General features: G+C 40.3%; 1 pseudogene; it reads left to right on the forward strand.

The window, feature by feature from the left end:
- Positions 1-908: 908 nt before the first annotated feature.
- On the forward strand, positions 909-2,800 carry LOC121437371 (annotated as a pseudogene).
- Positions 2,801-16,759: the final 13,959 nt, after the last annotated feature.

Consider the following 16,759-nt stretch of genomic DNA (forward strand, 5'->3'; position numbering starts at 1 on the left):
TCATCCTTTACTCTGAGTTAAAGTTCTTTTATTTTCTTTTAATACAAATTCGTTAGTTCTTATGAGGGTCTATTAATAGTAAAAACTCATTACCTGGACTTGCACATAGTTTAGATCTTGGTTGAAATTTTATTTTAATTTAAATTTTACTGGAAAGTCTAAATATTTATTGTAGTGGCATTTTTATTTGTATTTTAATAAATAAAGCTTTCCTGAAGATCAGAAAGGTAAACAGCCACACTGGCCAGCCTTACAGGCCAGGCAGCAATGACACACACCTTAATCCCAGTAGCCACACTAGCTTGCTATAGAAACCAGGCGGTAGTGGTGCATGCCCTTAATCCCAGAACTAGAGAGGATTATAAAACAGGAGGAGACAGCTCTCAGTCTCAGTCTCGTTCTGAGATTCCTGGAGGCAGGAGCACCATTTTTGGACTGAGGTAGAGGTAAGAATCAGTGGTTGGCTGTTTTGCTTTTCAGACCTTCAGGTTGCATCCCCATTTCTGTCTCTGAACTTTTGTTAATAGTGTTTCAATTTATCATGTGCATATTGTTTTAGTAGCATCTGCATATTTCTTGTGCTTTTACTTTGTTTTTTCTGTTTGTTTGCTTTGCCCTATTCTTACTTTTTTGTTTTATTTTACTTTATTTAATATTGTTATTTAGATGCCTGTTTGTATTCTAATGAGAGAGAGGTAGAGGGAGAGAGAGAGAAAGAGAGAGAGAATGTGAACTTTGGGTAGGTGGAGAAGTGGGAAGGATCTAGGAGGAAGGCAGGGAAAGTAAACCATAATCAGAATATATTATATGAAAAAAGAGTCTAATTTCAGCTCATTGAGTGTGGTGGGAACTTTGGGGAATTCAGGTGGCCTTGTTGCCAGCACAGTTGGGCCTACATGTAAGCAGCTATGTATAAGAGACCAGCAGCTGGCATTGATTTGGGTGTCACCTATGACTGTATGGATGTCTTCCAGCATGGAAATGTGTAAAGAATTGCCAAACAGGACAACTGAACCTCACCAAGATATGTTGCTTTTACTGACTCAGAACAATTAATTGGGGATGCTGTGAATGAGGCTGCAATGGAGCCCACCAAGACAGTTTTTGATGCCAAACATCTGTCTGGTGTAGGTTTGACTATGCTGTTGTTCAGTGTGATATGAAACATGGTGATGAATGTGCCTGCAGGCCCAAGGTCTAAGTAGAAAACAAAGGAGAGACAAAAAGTTTCTCCCCAGAGGAGGTATCCACTATGGTTCCAAAAAAGATGAATGAAATTTCTGGAGAAGTCTGTCTTGGGAAGAATGCTACCAATGACTGTCAGCAGTATGTGACAAAAGATGCTGGAACTATTGGGGGTCTCAATGGACTTAATTATCAATGAACCTGCTGCTGCTTTGGCTTATAGCTTAGAAAAGAATGTTGGAGGTGAAAGGACTGTGTCAAATCTATTTATTTGGGAGGTGGTACTTTTGATGTGTCAATCCTCACCATTGAGGATGGAACTCTTTAGGTCAAATCTACAGCTGGAGATACCCACTTGGGTAGAGAAGACTGATAATCTAGTGGTCTACCATTTTATTGTTGACCTTAAATCCAATTACGAGAAGGACATCAGTGAGGACAAGAGAGCAATCCTGCATCTGTAATGTGTGTAAATGGGCTAAATGTACCCTCTCCTCCAGCACCCAGGTCAGTGCTGAGTTTGATTTTCTTTTATGAGGAAATCATCTTCTATACCTTTATTACCTGCTCTCAATTTGAAGACTTGAATGTTACCTGTTCTGTGGCACACTGAACCCTGTAGAATAGCCCTTTTGAGATGTCAAACTAGACAAGTCACAGATTCATGATGTTGTCCTGGTGGGTGGTTCTCTCAGGATCCCCAAGATTCAGGAATTTCTGAAAGACTTCTTCAATGGAAAAGAACTGAAGACTAGCATTAACCCTGATGAAACTATTGCATAAGAAGCAGCTGTCCAAGAGGTCGTTCTGTCTGGAGACAAGTCTGAGAATGTTAAGGATTTGCTGCTCTTGGACGTCACTCCTTTTCTTCTTGGTATTGAAGCTGTTGTTGGGGGAGTCATGACTGTCTTCACCCAACACAATACTGTAATTCCTACCTAACACACTTATCTTTACCATCTACTCTGACAACTAACTGGTGTGTTCCTTCAGGTGTTTGAAGGTAAAAAGGCCATGACTAAGGATAACAAACCGCTTGAAAAGTTTGAACTCATAGGCATATCTCCAGTACCCCATGGCATTCCTCAGAATGACGTCACTTTGATATGGATGCCAATGGCCCTCCCAATGTTTCTGCTGTGGATAAAAGCACAGGAAAGGAGAACTAGATCATCATCACTGATGACAAGGGTCCTTTGAGCAAGTAAGATAATAAGTGCATGGTCCAGGAAGCTGAGAAGTACAAAACCTAAGATGAGAAGCAGAGAGATAAGGTACCACCCAAGAATTCACTGGAGTCCTATGCATTCGGTGTGAGAGCAACAGCTAAAGATGAGAACCTTCAAGGCAAGATCAATGATGAGGACAAACAGAAGATTTAAACAAGTATGATGGAATCATACTGGATAAGAATCAGACTGCAGAAAAGGAAAGAGCTGAACACTGGCAGAAAGAACTGGAAAAAGTCAGCAACCCCATTATTACCCCATCATTACCAAGCTCTACCAGCATACCATACTTGGTATGCTGGGAAGAATACTTGGGGGGCTTCACTGATGATGTCCCTCTTTCTGGTGGAACTTCTTTAGGACCTACCATCAAAGAAATTGATTAAGTCAGTCCTAGAAGAGATGTAGCATTGTTCCGCAGGGAAACATTTGAAGGGCCCAAATTTACCAAGTTTGTGGCAGCCTTAATGTTAAGCTGCTACTACAAATTACGCGACACTCTTCAGTACTTGAACATGAAACATGTGCATAGGCAGAGGAAATAGAACATTGCACGTCATAAGTACTGTATCCTAAGAGGAAAATGAAATATATAAAATAAAACTATTTAACATTGACTTTAAAAAACATATTTAACCCTGTCTTCAAAATCCAAAAAAAAAGCCAACCATATTTTCAGTTAGAAAAACAAAAAGCAATCCAGCAATCCAACGAATGTGAATGTAGAAATTTTTAAATCATGTTAGTAAGGTGTATTTCACACAATAAAACTGTATGAGTGTTAAGTGCACACACTGGAGAACATTTAAGCATGGATGAGCCATTATAGCTATCATCTGGCATCTGAAAATGTTTGCAAATGGCATTAAAGATCAGTTTGAAGCTATTCTCCTCTCTGGAGGTGATGATGTTTTCCCACTGTCATGGGCTTTCAGTTGTTGCTAAGTCTACTCTCCGCATCATTTCTATTTCCTGGGAGGTAACTTGCCTTCTTGGTTTTTAATTTTTTTTTAACATTTTGTCTCTGGTATCCTGGATTTTACAAACTTATATCCAGATGTGGATTGCTTTGATGTTCCCTGAAAATATTCTGATATTCCTAAATATTCCTGAATCTGAATTTTAATATACTACATCTTATTTGTAACATACTCAGCCACAATCTCCTGAAGTCTCTAGATTTTCTTTAGTTCTTTATATTCTCTCCCTTTGAAATTCCCATTGGATTATATGCTTGGCTTATTATTACTTATTAATATTCCATTTCCTTCTAGAAATAAAATTATTATTATATAATAACATAGTTAAAGTACACCTATTCAAAGTGTATACTTTCATGAATTATACCTAATATTTATACTAGTATAATCATCATTGTGCTCAACATGAAAACAGTTTCTGTCATCCTCAGTGGTCCCCTTGTGCCTTTCTGGATAAAGTATTTAGCCCTAGGTGATCAATATGTTTAATATCATTGTTTATTTTGACTAGTCTAGAATTTCATAGACATGGAATCACATGGATTAAACTCTTTATGTCACTTCTTTCACACAGCAGATGATGTTTGAGGTTTGTTCCTGTTTGAAGAAATATCAGTTGCCTATTTCGTTTCATTGCTGAGTAGAGTGTCATACAGATAAAGCACATTTTATTTATTCATGGATATTTATGTTATTTCTGATTCTAAGCCACTATGTGGAAAGACGCTTCATATAGCTAATAAATGTTTGCTTCTAATTTTAAACTTCTGTGAAGCCGGGCGGTGGTGGCGCACGCCTTTAATCCTAGCACTTGGGAGGCAGAGGCAGGCAGATCTCTGAGTTCAAGACCAGCCTGGTCTACAAGAGCGAGTTCCAGGACAGGCTCCAAAACCACAGAGAAACCCTGTCTCGAAAAACCAAAAAAAAAAAAAAAAAACCTTCTGTGAAGCCTTATACAGCAAGTATATCTCACCTGGGCTTTTCTTCTGGGTCATCTGACTTTCACTCATATTCAATGATAACAAGACTGCACAGAGTACTTTGAAATCAGGTAGCTTAAGTGCTCCTGCCTTATTGTTTTAATGTTCAAGATTATTCCAACTATTCTAGCATATGTGCCTTGTCACACACCTTTTAGAACTGGAGTACCAGTTCTTCAGAATGCTATGTGGAGAGCCTGAGATGAGTTGAATGGAGCTAGACAACTAGCAAAGAAGTCAAGTCCCAACAACACCCATGCATCTTCCAGCCTATGTATTTACATCATGAATTCCCTTTGATAGCGTTTTGCACTATCTGGTATAAAAGTCTTTTACACATTTGTTAAAATTATCCATAATTATGTCACAGTTTTGGATGTTAATGAAAAATGTTTTATTCAAATTTTATTTTTCAATGATTCATAAGTAGTATGTCAAAATTTATATGCAGATACTGTAACATCTGAATGTGCTAACTTCACTCATCAAATCTGCTATGTTTCACAAAGTGTTGTAAGGGTTTTATGTACACAACTATGTCATTGGCAATGGGAATGCTTTTTATTTCTTCCAGTCTCTATGCCATCTTTCCCCGTTGCCTGATTTCACTGTCCAGCCCTTCCAATATAATGGTGAACAAAGAGAAGGAAAGCAGACAAATTGGCCTCGTTCTTGCTCTCTGGAAGAAAACATCTAGTTTTTGTTTATTTTTTTTGTTTTTGTTTTTCACATCAGTTTTATTCATATCATTTCATATATACTCCAGCTGTCTACAACAAGCTGTCTATCACAAGCCCTTTAAGTACTTGCATGTTTTGTGAAATAAATAAATCAAAATTTATGCATTTTAAAAGTTAAATCACCCAATATTCCAGTACTGATTGCAGTCTTACTTAAACAACTCCCGTTAAATAAAACCACAAATTATTATTGCGGCGCACCATGCCCATCTGTGTTCTATGCGCTACCCTACAGTTAGTGAACTGGGCAAGGGGCTGGAGATTGAAACACACAAAGACTCACAGACAGAGACCCAAGTCATCCTTGAATTCCCCAAGAATGCCCCCTTTATTGTGTTCAGGGGCATCTTATATAGAGATAGCCACGCCCCAGCCAAACGCACCAGAAACCACCCTCCTGCCATCAGGAACGCCTGAAGGTGCTCAGAGCAGCTGTAGGCACTCAGATCAGGGGAAAACAAGTTGTTTACAAGAAATTCAGGATCTGGGGGGGTCACAGCTCCTAACAATTATAGCTACTGTTTCACATACTTTTAAAAAAGAGGACATAGAAGTGTAATGGATAATTATAAAACTGATTATACCCACTGATACTAGGATGAAATAGTTTATTTAGAATATCTTTCAGCAGTCATCTGCAGACATTTTTATAAGGAATGGGCTGGAGATGCAGAAGCCTGACTCTTTTTTCTAGTAATTCAGTTTCTCTTTTTAAATTAAAGGCTTTTAACTCCATGTCTTTCAGGAGGCTTTTAGTTATTAATATTTTTTTTTGTATTTCAGACGATCCATCTCAAAATGTATATTGTCTATTACTGTTATTGGGAATTGTGACTGAAAAAGCATGGGATAAAACCGGACTCTTTGAACATGGCGGACAATGAGGGCTGATGAGAAGCCAAGGACAATGGCACTGGGTTTTGATCCTACTTCATGTTCTGGCTTTGTGGGAGCCTAGCCAGTATGGATGTTCACCTTCCTAGACCTGGATGGAGGGGGGAGGACTTTGGACTTTCCACAGGGCAGGGAACCCTGACTGCTCTTCGGACTGGAGAGGGAGGGGGAGAGGAGTGGGGGAGGAGGAGAAGAGTGGGAGGAGGGGGAGGGAAATGGGAGCCTGGGAGGAGGCAGGAATTTCTTTTTTTTTCTTTCAATAAAAAAAAAAAAACCAACTTTGGGTGGCCTTGCCAGAAAACATCTAGTTATTCACATGTTTATAGCAGACACCTGTTATCGGCTAGAGGAAGCTCCTTTCTATTCTTACTTTCCTAAATGCGCCCTCCAATCTCCTGGTATGGTTGCTATGTTACCCAGGCTGGTCTTGAACTCAAGTGGGCGCCAATGATGCTCCTGCCTTAGTCTTTGAATAGCTGAGGTTAGGCACAGATCACCTCATGCCTGGCTTCAAGGGCTTTTTAAAAGATTGCCTTTGATTTTACTCCTTTATGCTTTTAATATCAGAAGGGTCAATGTAAATAAATATTGAGAATAAACTCATTGATTTGATGGCAAAAGCCTCTAGAAACCTTGGAAAGAACGCTGCTTATGCCACAAAGGGATTTGAAAGCCGAGATCAAAGGGTGAGACATAGCAAGTAAAAGAAGCATTCAAGTTAAAAATATATCTGCATGTTAAGAAAATTTACCTGGAAACATGAATATAAAAATAACATTAAAAGACCATAGAGAAAAACAATGAAAATAAGGGAGGGAAAGCAAATGTCTGTGTGCCTTGAAGCCATGGGAAGGAGCCAGTAAAGACCTGATGGTTGAGAAAGAACTAGAGAGCACAGGGGGAGAGAGGAGAGGAGGAGAGGGAGAGACAAGGCTGAGTTTTGGCAAGATCACTTAAGCTAAGGGCTAACTTCTTCAGATTTGGTTCTGACATCAGGGCTTTTTAAGGCCACCTAGTTATCCCACCCCACAGTCTACAACCTCTACATGATTCCTGCCCCCAGATAAAACTGTCTTCTTTACCACCTTTCCACCTACAGAACCTTGTGTTATCTTAGCTCATCTTCTTTCTTTTTTCTCTTCTCTTCTCTCTCTCTCTCTCTCTCTCTCTCTCTCTCTCTCTCTCTCTCTCTCTCTCTCTCTCTCTCTCATTTGTTTGTTTGTTTTTGGGGAGTTTTGGCTTTTAGAGTCAGGATTTCTATGTATAGCTTTGGTGCCTGTCCTGGAACTAGGTCTTGTAGACCAGGCTGGCCTCAAACTCACAGAGATCTGCCTGCCTCTGCCTCCCGAGTGCTGGGATTAAAGGTGTGAAGGTGTGTGCAGCCACCACCTGGCCTTGGCTTAACTTCTTACATTTCCTCTGCATAGTAGCTCCAAACAATTCCTTGCTTTTACACCAAACTGACTCTTCTCTCTAGTTCTTTTCCTGAAGCCTGCCATGACTATCTCATTATATTCCATTCCTCCTCTGACCTACTTCAGTACTTGTCTGAACTCCTCTTCAGGTTTATGTGCTACCTTTTATTGTTATTTATCTTGCAGTGTATCTTCTTACTTTCCAAGTGGATTCTAAGCCCCTCAGGTGTCTTATTCATCTTCGTATTTGCCATAATGAGCACACAGAATCATTCAATAACTGGCTATTGTTGATGATGATTACATCAAATTGAATTGAGAATAATGTCATCAGGCTATGGCAGTCTGGTGACTCATCCTTATCACTGTAGAGACGGACTTATCTAGGAAATAGAAGCACTCATATTGGTCTGATAGGGCATTCTTCCCAGGGTGATATTGGAGTCATAGTACTTCCCCCCCCACTTGATGCTGGTGATCCCGTTTAGCTGTCTGAATGAATGGCATCCAACTTTTGCAATATACTCTGCCATCTAAAGTTTCAAGTCCTCACTTTGTATATTTTGTTGTGAAGTTATGCCTGTGGCTCTGGCAGTTCATTTTCTGCTTTTCTTTCTCTTCTTACCTTCCCAGAAATTCTTTAGATAGTGTAGTATACGCCCCTTATCCATATATTTTGATTTAATTTTTTTTAATGATCAGCAAAGTCAAGAATCATAAAATTCAATCCCTGCATATTTTTTTCATTTGTTGACATCTTACTGCATTTGTTTTCTCTCTCTCTCTCATATGTGCATATATACATATAGAGTTTTGAAAAGTTTGTCTATCTTACATCTATAATATGCCAGTTATATAAAAGCACCTTGTGGAGATCACACGATTTTATATCTGAATATTTCAGCACATTGTTCCTAAGAGCAGGGTCAACCTCTTTCATAATCACAACACCATTATCAGATCTGAGCAATATAATCATCCTTCTATAAATTCATCAAATCACAGGTTTCCGGCAAGATGCCTTTTATGCTTTAATTGATGCTCTCCCACTCCAGTCAGGTTTTATACAGTCCATTTAAAGTGCACCTCTTTAGTTAGTGTCTTTACCTCTATAACAATGCTGTCCCCATTTGGAGTGGCTATTTTGAGAAAGATTCCTACTCTATAGTTCAGGTTGGCTTGAAACTTAACCATGTAGCCCACAGTAGACTTTGGTTTACAGCAATCATCCTGCTTCACCCTTCCCAGCCCTGGGATTACAGGAATGAGCCACCATACCTGTCTTTTGTTTTCAAGAGTTCTGGCTAGTAGCCTTATAGAATGGTCTACATTATGTCTTTGAATACTCACGATTAGGTTAAGGGTAAACACTCTTCGCAGACTGAATACTGTGCTTTGGCTTGTTGTGATTCAAACAGGGTCTCCTGTAGACCAGGCTGATCTTCACAGTAATTACATATCTAAGGATGACCTTGAACTCCTGATCACCAGGCCTCTACCTCCTAAGCACTGGTACACAATACCACAGCCAACTGAAATATTTTATATGTAATATTCTGTGGTTGTTGTTGTTTCATTTCATTGGGAGGATTGTAGTATAATACTGGCAATGCTAAAACTGATCACTTTATTAAAACAAAGGATATCAGAGTTCCCCCATTATAAACCTACATAATTCTCTTTGAATTTGGTAAGTAATTTTGTGGGATGATATTTTGACACCATCTGAATATTCTGTCACACTGTCGTTCACCCAATGGTTTTAGCACCCATTAGTGATCATTTGAAGCCGCAAAACAATCCCACATCAGTTAAGAATTAGGGATAATAAAAAGGGTTATTTATTTGAGGGGGAAAACTTACAAATCATGGTCCCAAACAACAGTCCTTTTGTCGCAAAGGGGAAACAGAGAGTCTAGTCGCCAAAAAGGGAGCAGGAAGCAAGAGAGATCGCCTGGTTCCTGCTGCTTTTTTAAGTATAAGAGACCACACCCCAGTGGGCTGGTATCTTAAAGGCTATTGGCTGAAGGAGCAGAAAGAGCATTGATAGATTAATATTACATTTCAGATTGAGAAACCATGAGATTCGCCAGCTCAGCCTGCTAGGGCGCTGGGACCGAACCCGAATCGGGAGGACAAAAGGAAGGGCGGTAGTTCCTTTGTCTCCTTAGCCTGCCTGCAGCAAGCAGGGTGGGCCCTTTGTGTGCGAGCTACCCAAGCAGCAAGGAGTTTCAATCTGGGCACCAGGAGAGCCATCATTGCGGTGAGTGAGTGTGGCGGCAGCGGGGATCAGGGAACTCAGACGTTACTCATATCCCCTCCACTTCCTGGTCATCCTGCAGGGGCTATACTGCCCGATACCTCCTCTCTCTTCCTATCCCACCCAGCTTACATCCAGAAGCCCCTACCCCCTGTCTTTCTCCCTCACTCTCTCCCTCCCCTCTTTGGCGGCATAGCACCTCCCAGCTCAGCCTGCTAGGGCGCTGGGACCGAACCCGAATTGGGAGGGCAAAAGGGAGGGCGGTAGTTCCTTTGTCTCCATAGCCTGCCTTCAGCAAGCAGGGTGGGCCCTTTGTTTGCCAGCTACCCAAGCAGCACAGAGATCCGATCTGGACACCAGGAGAACCATCACTGGGGAGTGACATCACTGGGAAGGTACATCAGTGTGCAAGAAGACCTGATCCTGTAAAAGAAGATCCATAGGGGAGTATTGGGAGGAAGAGATGGGCAGACGCCAATGCAAGAATTCACCCAACAATCTGAAAAACAACATGAAACCACCAGAAGCCAGTGACCTCACAACAGGAGGAAATGAACACCTTAATCAAGAAGAAGTAGAAAAAACTGACTTCATGAAAGTGATTGACACCCTTAAACAGCATGTAAAAAATGCCCTTATAGAAATGGATGAGAAGTATAACAGAAAGTTTAAGGAATTGAGTAAATCAGTGAATGATACCCTAGGAAACCAAGGAAAAACAATCAAGCAGATAATGGAAACAATTCATGACTTGAAAACTGAAATGGAGGCAAAGAAGAAAATACAAACAGAGGGCTGGCTGGACATGGGAAATCTAGGTAAACGAATAGAGACTACAGAAACAAGAATAACCAGAAGAATACAAGAGATAGAAGAAAGAATCTCAGATTCTGAAGATAACATAGAGAAAATAAACACACTGATCAAAGAAAACAGCAAGTCCAACAAACTCTCATCACAAAACATTTAGGAAATATGGGACACAATAAAAAGACCAAACCTAAGAATAATTGGAGTAGAAGAAGGAGAAGTGCAACTCAACAGTCCAGAAAATATACTTAATAAAATTATAGAAGAAAACTTTCCCAACCTGAAGAAAGATGTACCTATGAAGGTTCAAGAAGCATACAGAACACCGAATAGGCTGGATCAAAAAAAATCTCCTCGCCATATAATAATCAAAACACAAAGCATACAGAATAAAGAAATAATATTAAGAGCCACAAAGGAAAAAGGCCAAGTTACTTATAAAGGTAAACCTATCAGACTTACACCTGACTTCTCTATGGAAACCATGAAAGCCAGAAGGTCCTGGATAGATGTACTGCAGAAACTAAGAGACCATGGATGCAAGCCCAGACTACTATACCCAGCCAAGCTTTCACTCACTATAAATGGAGAAAACAAAATTTTCCAGGATAAAAACAAATTTAAACAATATGTAGCCACAAATCCATCCTTACAGAAAATAATAGAAGGAAAATCAATAACCAAGGAGTCCAACAATGACCACAATAACTCAGATATCTAGAGACCCTTCACCAGCGCAACTCAAAGAAGGGAAACACACAAACCCTACTACTAAAAAAGTGACCGGAGTTAACAACTACTGGTCATTAATATCACTTAATGTCAATGGGCTCAACTCACCTATAAAAAGGCACAGGCTAAGAGATTGGATACGAAAACAGGATCCAACATTATGCTGTTTACAAGAAACACACCTCAACCACATAGAAAGGCACCTACTCAGAATAAAGGGCTGGGAAAAGGCTTATCAAGCAAGTGGACCCAAGAAACAAGCAGGTGTGGCCATACTAATTTCTAACAAAGTTGACTTCAAACTTAAATCAATCAGAAGAGATGGAGAGGGACATTTTATACTCATAACAGTAACAATTCATCAGGATGAAGTCTCAATCCTGAATATCTATGCCCCTAATATAAAAGCACCCACGTACGTAAAAGAAACATTACTAATACTCAAAGCAGCCATCAAACCGCACACACTAATAGTAGGAGACTTCAACACTCCTCTCTCACCAATGGACAGGTCAATCAGACAGAAACCTAACAGAGAAATTAGAGAATTAATGGAGGTAATGAAGCAAATGGACTTAACAGACATCTATAGATTATTCCACCCAAAGAGGAAAGAATATACCTTCTTCTCTGCAGCTCATGGAACCTTCTCGAAAATTGACCACATACTCAGTAACAAAGCTAACTTACACAGTTACAAAAAAATATTAGTAACCACCTGTGTCTTATCAGATCACCATGGATTAAAGTTAGAATTCAACAACAATGCTACCCCCAGAAAGCCTACAAACTCATGGAAACTGAACAGTCAACTACTGAACCATACCTGGATTAAGGAAGAAATAATGAAAGAAATTAAAGTCTTCCTTGAATTCAATGAAAATAAAGAAACAACATACTCAAACTTATGGGAAACTATGAAAGCAGTCCAAAGAGGAAAGTTCATCGCACTAAGTGCCCACTTAAAGAAAACAGAGAAAGCACATATTGGAGACTTAACAGCCCACCTGAAGCTCTAGAAAAAAAAAGAAGCAGACTCACCTAGGAGGAGTAGAAGACTGGAAATAATCAAACTGAGGGCTGAAATCAACAAAATAGAAACACAGAAAGCAATCCAAAGAATCAATGAAACAAAAAGCTGGTTCCTGGAGAAAATCAACAAGATTGATAAACCCCTATCCAAACTAATCAAACGGCAGAGAAAGAATACGGAAATTAATAAGATCAGAAATGAAAAGGGGGACATAACCACAGACACAGAGGAAATTCAGAGAGTCATTAGATCTTACTACAAATGCATGTATGCCACAAAACTGGAAAATGTAAAAGAAATGGACACTATTTTAGATAAATACCATATACCAAAATTAAACCAGGACCAGGTGAACAATCTAAATAGACCTGTCAGTTGCGAAGAATTAGAAGCTGTTATCAAAAACCTCCCTACCAAAAAAAGCCCAGGTCCAGATGGTTTCAATGCGGAATTCTACCAGAACTTCCAAGAAGAGCTAATACCTATACTCCTTAATGTATTCCACAATATAGAAACAGAAGGGTCATTACCAAATTCCTTTTATGAAGCTACAGTTACTCTGATACCAAAACCACACAAAGACTCAACCAGGAAAGAGAATTATAGGCCAATCTCACTCATGAACATTGACGCAAAAATCCTCAACAAAATACTGGCAAACCGAATCCAAGAACACATTAGAAAAATTATCCATTATGATCAAGTAGGCTTCATCCCAGAGATGCAGGGCTGGTTCAACATACGTAAATCTAACAATGTAATCCATCATATAAATAAACTGAAAGAAAAAAAAAACCATATGATCCTTTCATTAGATGCTGAAAAAGCATTTGACAAAATTCAACATCCCTTTATGATAAAAGTATTGGAGCGATTAGGGATAAAAGGGTCATACCTAAATATAATAAAAGATATACAGCAAGCCGACAGCTAACATCAAATTAAATGGAGAGAAACTCAAAGCCATCCCGCAAAACTCAGGAACATGACAAGGCTGTTCACTCTCGCCATACCTCTTCAATATAGTGCTTGAAGTTCTAGCAATAGCAATAAGACAACATAAGGGGATCAAGGGGATTCGAATTGGAAAGGAAGAAGTTAAACTTTCGTTATTTGCAGATGATATGATAGTGTACATAAGCGATCCCCAAAACTCCACCTAAGAACTTTTACAGCTGATAAACACCTTTAGTAATGTGGCAGGATACAAGATCAACTCCAAAAAATCAGTCGCCCTCTTATACACAAAGGATATGGAAGCAGAGAGGGAAATCAGAGAAGCTTCACCTTTCACGATAGCCACAAACAGCATAAAATATCTTGGGGTAAATCTAATCAAGGAAGTGAAAGATCTATTTGACAAGAACTTTAAGGCATTGAAGAAAGAAATTGAAGAGGATACCAGAAAATGGATGGACCTCCCTTGCTCTTGGATTGGGAGGATCAACATAGTAAAAATGGCAATTCTACCAAAGGCAATTTATAGATTCAATGCAATCCCCATCAAAATCCCATCAAAATTCTTCACAGATCTTGAGAGGACAAAAATCAATTTTATATGGAAAAATAAAAAACCCAGGATAGCCAAAACAATCCTATACAATAAAGGATCTTCTGGAGGCATTACCATCCCTGACTTCAAACTCTATTACAGAGCTACAGTAATGAAAACAGTGTGGTACTGGCATAAAAACAGAGAAGTCGACCAATGGAATCGTATAGAAGACCCGGATTTTAACCCACAAACCTATGAACACCTCATTTTCGATAAAGGAGCCAAAAGAATACAATGGAAGAAAGAAAGCATCTTGATGGAGGAAGGTCATTGGCTAATAAAGGCACTGCCCTGGCCCATTTTATTGGTTAGAGGATAGGTGGGAGGAGTAAACAGAACAAAAGGCTGGGAGGAAGAGGTAGTGAGCTCAGAGACTCCACAGCTCTGCTCTCCGGAGCAGACGCCTCAGCAGAGATGCCATGCCCTGCTCCCTGGCAGACACACACGATGAAGGTCCAACCCAGGATGGACATAGGTTAGAATCTTCCCGGTAAGCGCACCTTGGGGTGCCATACACAGATGATTAGAAATGGGCTAAATTAATATGTGAGAATTAGCCTAGAAGAGGTTAGATAGAAATGGGCCAAGCGGTGTTTAAAAGAATACAGTGTCCGTGTAATTATTTCGGGGCATAAGCTAGCCGGGCAGGCGGCTGGGGTATTGGGGACGCAGCCCCACCGCTGCCCTTATTACTTCAGCATCTTTAACAAATGGTGCTGGCACAACTTGATGTCAACCTGTAGAAGAATGAAAATAGAATAAAATATCACCATGCACAAAACTCAAGTCCAAATGGATTAAAGACCTCAATATCAGCCAGAACACACTGAACCTGATAGAAGAGAAAGTGGGAAGTACCCTACAACAGATGGGTACAGGCGATCGCTTCCTAGGTATAACCCCAGCAGCACAGACATTAAGGGCAACATTGAATAAATGGGACCTACTCAAACTGAGAAGCTTCTGTAAAGCAAAGGACACTGTCACTAAGACAAAAAGGCAACCTACTGACTGGGAGAAGATCTTCACCAACCCTGCAACAGACAAAGGTCTGATCTCCAAAATATATAGAGAACTCAAGAAACTCGACTTTAAAATGCTAATTAACCCAATTAAAAAATGGGGCACTGAACTGAACAGAGAATTCTCAGCAGAAGAAGTTCAAATGGCCAAAAGACACTTAAGGTCATGCTCAACCTCCTTAGCGATCAGGGAAATGCAAATCAAAACAACTTTGAGATATCATCTTACACCTGTCAGAATGGCCAAAATAAAAAACTCCAATGATAGCCTTTGCTGGAGAGGCTGTGGAGGAAGGGGTACCCTCATCCATTGCAGGTGGGAATGCAATCTTGTGCAACCACTGTGGAAATCAGTGTTTCGGTTTCTCAGGAAATTCGGGATCAACTTACCCCTGGACCCAGCAATACCACTCTTGGGAATATACCCAAGAGATGCCCGATCATATGACAAAAGCATTTGTTCAACTATGTTCATAGCAGCATTATTTGTAATAGCCAGAACCTGGAAACAACCTAGATGCCCTTCAATGGAAGAATGGATGAAGAAAGTATGGAATATATACACATTAGAATACTACGCTGCGGTAAAAAACAATGACTTCTCGAATTTTGCATGCAAATGGATGGAAATAGAAAACACTATCCTGAGTGAGGTATCCCAGACCCAAAAAGATGAACATGGGATGTACTCACTCTTAATTGGTTTCTAGCCATAAATAAGGGTCACGGAGACTACAATCGGTGAACCTAAAGAAGCTAAATAAGAAGGTGAACCCAAGGAAAAACATATAGTTATCCTCTTGGCTATGGGTAGTAGACAAAATAGCCGGGGAGAAAATTGGGATCTTGGGGGTTGAGTGGGATGAGGGTAAGAGGAGATGGGGAGAGAAAAGTGAGAAGGGAAGGAGGGGGTAACTTGGGGAAACAAAGAGGACTGGGATAAAGGAAGGTTGGACAGGGGAGCACGGAAACACAATTCTTAGTTAAGGGATCCACCTTAGGGTTGGCAGGGGACTTGACCCTAGAGTGGCTCCCAGGAGCCCAGGGTGATGTCCCCAGATAGTCCCTTGGGCAGCTGAGGATAGGGAACCTGAAATGACCCTATCCTATATCAATACTGACGAATATCTTGCATATCACCATAGAACCTTCATCTGGTGATGGATGGAAATAGAGACAGAGACCCACACTGGAGCACTGGACTGAGCTCCCAAGGTCCCAATGAGGAGCAGAAGGAGGGAGAAGATGAGCAAGGAAGTCAGGATCACGAGGGGTGCACCCACCCACTGAGACAATGGGGCTGATCTAATGGAAGCTCACCAAGGCCAGCTGGACTGGGACTGAAAAAGCATGGGATAAAACCGGACTCTCTGAACATGGCGAACACTGAGGACTGATGAAAAGCCAAGGACAATGGCACGGGGTTTGGATCCTACTTCATGTACTGGCTTTGTGGGAGCCTAGCCAGTTTGGATGTTCACCTTCCTAGACATGGACGGACGGGGGCAGACCTTGGACTTTCCACAGGCAGGGAACCCTGACTGCTCTTTGGACTGGAGAGGGAGGGGGAGAGGAGTTTGGGGGGAGGGGAAGAAGGGTGGGAGGAGGGGGAGGGAAATGGGAGGCTTGGAGGAGGCGGATACTTTTTTTTTCCTTTTCTCAATAAAAAAAAAAAGAAACCATGAGATTCAATTTATGTCATTCTTCCCACATTTGATTTTGTATTACTCTTGAAAAAGTTTTCATTCCTCCCTTAGGTAACTCCCCATACAACATATAAGACTTTCACCTCTTCTGTGTTCAAACTCACTGATGATTTTAATTCAGTGTAATATACGGTATCAAGATAGTTAAATTTGTAATATTAATTTGTAATAGATTTGACCACTTGAAACCCTTTAACAAACCCATGTCATCTGGATTG

Source organism: Microtus oregoni, unplaced genomic scaffold (assembly GCF_018167655.1).
Source record: "Microtus oregoni isolate MIOR12 unplaced genomic scaffold, Mior012 000052F_002, whole genome shotgun sequence".
Taxonomy (NCBI): domain Eukaryota; kingdom Metazoa; phylum Chordata; class Mammalia; order Rodentia; family Cricetidae; genus Microtus; species Microtus oregoni.